The sequence below is a fragment of the Poecilia reticulata genome, linkage group LG10 (genome assembly GCF_000633615.1).
Source record: "Poecilia reticulata strain Guanapo linkage group LG10, Guppy_female_1.0+MT, whole genome shotgun sequence".
In the NCBI taxonomy this organism is placed as follows: Eukaryota; Metazoa; Chordata; class Actinopteri; order Cyprinodontiformes; family Poeciliidae; genus Poecilia; species Poecilia reticulata.
In genome coordinates this window covers 27194905-27201185 of record NC_024340.1, presented here as the reverse complement: position 1 = coordinate 27201185, position 6281 = coordinate 27194905, and the positions used below count along the sequence as shown (strand labels likewise).

The following is a 6281-nucleotide window of genomic DNA, read 5'->3' as shown; positions in this document are numbered from 1 at the left end:
GATAAAATGGTTTTCTGGACATAACTCAATGAATCACATAGTGACTAATAGGCGCTGTCCAATCCAGTAATACATATCAATTAGCAGGAGTATGAAAGACATAAAAATAATTAACTATACTATATTAAGAAATTATATTTAATCATCAGTGATACATGAAGCTCATTTTGAAAAATCCCTGCCCCCCTCTTGCCACCCCATAAATATTTTTCTAGATCCGCCCCTGTGGATTAGCATCGTTTAAAACCTGAGAAACAAGGCTTTGTTTGCTTTTCCTTGACTTTCCCGAATGAAAAGGAGAGAAAGGGAAAAAAAAAAAAAAAAGGCAGCGCTGTCATGGCAACGCCGAGTAAAAATAACACAAGCTTATTTTCCACAAGCTGAAAATAAAATGGAACAGGATCCGTTTGGACAAACGAGATAAAGATGGTTGCTAATTCAGAGATGCCGCATCCCTCGCGCGGTGGCACCGTAGCGTGGAGGCCCCTGTCGCCGCTCCCTCTGGTCATCGGCGGCTGTTATCCTGCGGCCGGATCCTCTTACTCACGGAGAGAAACCAGCACTTGTCAGGATAATGATCTTAATACAACAACGCCCCACTAATTCCTCTGTCCCAGAAGCCACCACAGCTGGTTTGTTTAAATCTTATAATTCACTAGCAGCTAATTAACATTCAGAGAACGGTATTATGGAACAGACAGCTCCTCTTAACAGCCACCAACCTCAGGTATTTTACATGTAATTAACGAGCGGGAGGAAGTAAAGGCGAGGACTGAAAACACTCATTTAGCTTCCCACTTATTYCTGCCTCGCAGTGCACACTGCAGCCACACTCTCCACGCACGGATCGCATGCAGAAAATGCATTATTATGCAGCACTGATGCATTGCTGAGAAAACAGACTCGACTTGACTCGACTTTTTAATGCACCGTAACCGGGGTCTGCTTCCCGGGTGCGTGATTTCTGCAAAAAAAAAAAAAAAAAAAAAAAAAAAACTGCATTATGCAAATGAAACCTCAGCTGAGCGGAGATGAGCGATGGAGCGAGATGCCAGCACTGATCAGAAAGACAGGGATCAGCAGTGGAGTGAGGGTCTCGGCCGCGATGTTATCTGTTTCATGTTTTCCACTAACCCCGGTGAGTCAGCAGAGCCCGTTCACCCAGAATGTGTGGTCACACCTCGGACTCGGAGGACACTTCCCTCTCAGAATAGCACATTTGTAATGTCACGCAGGCGAAGCTGCGACCACGGTGTTGACTGGGCTGCATGCTTTTATTGCCCGACAACATGGCTGACCTTTCAGCCTCAGCAGGCCAGCGTGCTGGGTCACACAATAAAGCACCAAAAAAAAAAAAAAAAAAAAAAAAAGGCTTGTTACATGAGCCTGACAAAAGCAGGAGAGGCAACAAAAATCCTCAGCTGCAGCGACGGTGGCGCCCTTCACGTTATCAGAGAATACAGATGTCAAGCTTCAACCAAAACGGAGAGTTCATTCCTCACCAAAGGCTGTTTTGTCTTTAATTAGAGCAGCGAGCAGCTGTCGACAACAAAGTCCTGCTAACTTCACCATGGCAGACCAACACGCACAGATTTCGGATCCACTACTATTCTTCCCACTTCATTCAGTCCTCCATCTTCCTTCATTTTCACATGGTTATATTTGCACGTTTCAACCCGACAAGATCAAAACCATTCTACTTTTCAACTTAGGATTTACCCACTCAACTTACTTAATGAATTATGTTCCTAAAGGAGGAGATTGTTTTTCTCTTTGCTACTGTTCCTATTCACATCAGTAATAATTTCTTTAGTGATCCTTTCGTACAAAGCAGACATATTATTTTCATAAAATGGCGAGTAAATGACCAGTTATGGCAACGAAAACAAACATTTACAGTTTTATCACAGCAAAAGCATTACGTCTTGATTTTGGGATGGGGTGAGGCTACAGTATGTGACTCTCACTGTCATCTTATGTTTGCACATTTAGCAGTCTTCAAGGGATCATCAGGAAACAACATTTGGTCCAAATCTTCTTGACTTATAAGCAGGTCCTTGTAGGATTAGAAGTAGAAAAACAGTTGGTTTTTACCTGCTACTAACAAGCTACATTTCCTGGGTTGAATATAGAGCCCTCGCAGGCATGAATTAGAATTTAATGTCAAATTGTATAAGCCTCCAAAATCATCAAATCTTCAACAGCATGAAATAACAAAGAGACTTAATAACCATCATTTACAGTATAAAAACTGTAAGTCTTTGTTTTTGAGAAAGTCACCAAAATAATGTATGTTTGCAAATTGCCAGGATAATGCTTAGAAACTCAGCAGTCTACAAACATCCAACAAATTTGGTTGCATTTTCTCAAAGCTGCAGAACTTGGAGTCAAAACTTTTTGGGGGGGATTTTTMTACAAGCTTCTCAGAAAAGTTGCGGAAACTTTGGCCTGTTCCTCCTGACAAAACTGGTAGAACTGATTTAGCTTTGCAGGCAACATARCTCACATCCTCTCACAACTCCATCTGTTAGAGTTGCCTTTGATTAATAATAAGTGGAGCATTGATTAATTCTAGTCTGAATTGCCACTTTTCATCATTTCTCTGTATTTTGCCTCTGCAGTGTAATATTTTTTGGTTATCGTGTTATGTTTTTATCATTTGAAGCACTTTAAACAGTGTTGTCGCTAAAATGCGCCTGGCAAATAAACTGGACATGACAGTTCATACACATTTTCTGATCAGAGCTCTTTTGATGATCGCTCCAGACCTTCGACTTTGTTGTCCTTATGCCACGTTGTGACTAATTTGGCTTCGTTCTTTTGAAAGATTTGTGTCTAAGCTGCACACATCAGAGTCATTGTTGATGTCTTGGATTGTTCATTTAATATTTAGTCACTATGCTTCTTTTTTGTAAAGTGCACCAGTCCTTCCCGCTGCAAAACACCCACTGAAAAATGATGCTACCACCCCGTGAAATACCCAATGTTTTTCTCTCTCCAACTTCCAAGTCATTTCACCAAAACTTTTCTCATTTCATCAGACATTAGGACATGTGTCTATCTATATTTATTTATCGATTTGACTRAAACCTTTTTTTCTATAAGCAACCACCCCCAACCCCGACAGCGGGAAGTACAAACTCCAGATTACACCTGAACCTAAAATCCTTCCACTGGAATGCAAAGAGAGAAAGAATCAGAGTTTTCATCTGTCTGTATGAAGAATAGCAGCACAATCCTGCCCCTTCCCCACTTGTTGCCGCACTGCTAGTTAGCTCGCTAAATAAAAATGCTATTTTCTCTCATCCCAGTACAGCACATGGCTTCTCCAGATGCTGCATGGTAAGACAAAAACAACAGCAACATTTCCCACCGCCGTGCCGATAACAAGGTGCAATATGATCACAGCCACCTTCATCTCTATTAAAACCCTCCTCTTCTCTGTCTTTGCCTGTTTCAGTCTCTCCTCTCCCGCTTGTTTTCCCATCAGCACTTTAATCTTAAAAGCAGCTGGCCGTGATGAGGAGGATCAAAGCAGCGCCGCGCCGAGCACAGGTCACCGGCTGCGTCCTCGTGATCACGGTGATATTATTGATTTCTCCGGGATCAATCTCGTCAACTGCTTACCCTTTATTCCAGCTGAAAGGAGCTAGACATGAAGAGCAGAAGGAGAGAAGGAGGAGGAGGAGATTCCAACCTGTTACGCAATTTGCAGGGATTCTTCACAAGGTAACAACATGTGGAGCAGGAGTCCACAAGGAGCCAGAGGTTTGTTGTTACAGTGTTTTATCTTTCGCTTTCTGTCTAAATCTGTCGAAGTGGATCTGGCAGGAAGAGCTTTTCTGAGAAACGAGAGGGATGAAGGTTCTTGCATAGCCACTGGGAGCTGTGTGACGTCAGTCGCCTTTCACTCTGTGCACACAGTTTTGTGTTTTGCTGCAGACACAGGCGGATGTACGAAGCAGTGTTTTTTTTTTTTTCTAGATGAATGCCCGCCTAGATGCCTAGTTCTTGAGTGAGATAACCCTTTGGAGCAAGGCAGAGGTGGATTACATGGCTGTTGAGCTCAGCGTTACAACCAGGGATCCAGTCAGAAGAGCGGGAGAGACGGTTGGAGACAGGAGGAGAAGATTTCAACTCTCCATGGACGCCCCCTCTTATCCCACCAAGTCACTTCCGTTCTGGCAGCCTCCTCCACTAATAATAAATTACTTCCATCGAAGGAGACGCTCTGATTATCCTGTACTCACCTAAATAAGCCGCCATGTTTTCCTGCTAAAAGCGATAAATGGCATACAGGCACTCCATTTTGAAAGCTTGGAAAATTAAATAATTAAATATTAAACTTTTTTTTTGTGCTTTTTCTACGTGTTCGGGCTGTGACTGTTGCCTCTGAATTATTCCAATAATGAATAATGAGATTGCCATGTTTTTTTWWAAAAAAAGATGTAAAACATATTGAACCTTGTCACACAACCTGGGACCATTTTTGTCAAAGTTTGAAGCATCAGCTGACACAGTGCCATCTACTGGCAAAGTCATAGACTACAATTAAATAAAATTAAGAAAATGATACACAAAGTAAAAAAAACAATAATAATTTCAAATAAGTTTAGGAATAACATCTTACTTTTCAAGTATGTTACTTGATGCTCCCCCTTAATTATTTAGAAAAAACAACAACAACATGTTTTTAAGTGTTTTTAGTCGTTAAAAAAGTCTTAACTGTTACACCTGCAGCAGGGTGGATTAAGTAAATTCTGGCCCAAGTAAAGTTGAAGCTGCTAAACGTAATGCAGGCAGCWKTGGACTGGTCCGTCTACCACACCCATCAATAGATGGTGCTCTTGCATTCATAGGATGCTGAATTTTCCCTCCTGGTCTAGCAGTCATTGCCAGTGAACAGCACACATTAGCTGTGGTCCTCATTTTATACGTCATCAACAAATCAGTTTATATTTCTTTATTGCTTTTAACATATAAGATAAAACCACTCAAGGAAAATCACCTTGATATTCAGCTAAAATTGGACWGAATTAAGTGATTAAGTACAATTGTGCTGGTTCATTTCTAACAGCTAGTTTTATCAGTGCAGAATAATTCAACCTGGACTTAAACTCTGAATTTTGTCCTTTTAATGGTTTTCCAGACTAGTGACACAAAGGATAATAAATGTTCTATAGAAAACGATGAAGGGGAAATTTATCTGGGAACTATTGGTCTTTATTCAAATGAACCTGAAATTGGGAGAAAATGTATTCAGCATAAATATAAATGTKTTGTTTTGTCACAGACAGGCATCCACGCAAAATAAAACAATTAGCATTACACTTCAACAAATKTATCTGTAAGCAGAAGCTTATCAAGTGTGATTATTCTTTTGAACAACCAACTCTTTCATCAAATAACAAAACATGAGTGTTGAATAAAACATTACTCATTCCTGACCCAACCACTTCAAAAAAAAAAAAAAAAGGTAAAATGTCATCCCAACTCCATAACTAAAAAAAAACAACAACTTCAAAATGTAAAATGAACAGAGCCTCTTCTCAATCTGAAACAGAGCCATTCAGCATGTAAACCAAATAAATATATTTTCTTACATTTATGAAGCCTACAACTTCATTTCTGCCAAACTCATTTAGGTAATGTCCACATCCTGAACATCATCAAGATCATCCCCCAGAAATGCAGCCTCAGCATTCTAGGAATCCTCTGCAGATGGAGGAATGCACCATGCATGCAGGGGGCAAAGGGGGCTTATGCACCTGTAATCGTCAATTCAACATGCATGTGATTGATTAATACTAAAGATGTGCTCCAGTGTGAAATCTTCTTTTGTCAATATATGCAAACACAAAATCTTTTAMAACATATTTTGATCTGTTGTTGCCTGAATTTATTGAATTTATTCACAKTTATAATAAAATAATAATATTAGCATTTTGCTGTCAAACCGGCAGCATAATTGCCTAATGCAGCAAAAAGATCCAAGGTTTGAGCCCCCATCCTGGGAACTTTCTGCATGTAACCTGCATGTTCCACAGGTACTCTGTCTTCCTCACATAGTCTAAAAACATAACTGCTAKGTCAATTGGTCTCTCTAAATGTCCCTTCGTTGTGACCAGGTGTGGGCCTCTGCGCTGCCCTGGCAGCTCTACTCCCGCCCAAACACCGCAGCACCAACGCCATCCCAGTTTTACTCCTGTTTGTTTCATTGAAATTTTCCAACTTTTAAAACTGAAAATTTTGCAAACCCTAATTAAAACCTCAGGCTGTAT

At 40.5% G+C, this 6281-nt stretch overlaps 1 protein-coding gene across 1 annotated transcript in view; it reads right to left on the bottom strand.

Annotated features, from left to right (window-relative positions):
• gabrb2a (gamma-aminobutyric acid type A receptor subunit beta2a) overlaps positions 1-6281 on the bottom strand; it is a 46486-nt gene that overhangs the window by 38568 nt on the left and 1637 nt on the right. The gene's annotated exons all lie outside the window — the stretch shown is intronic.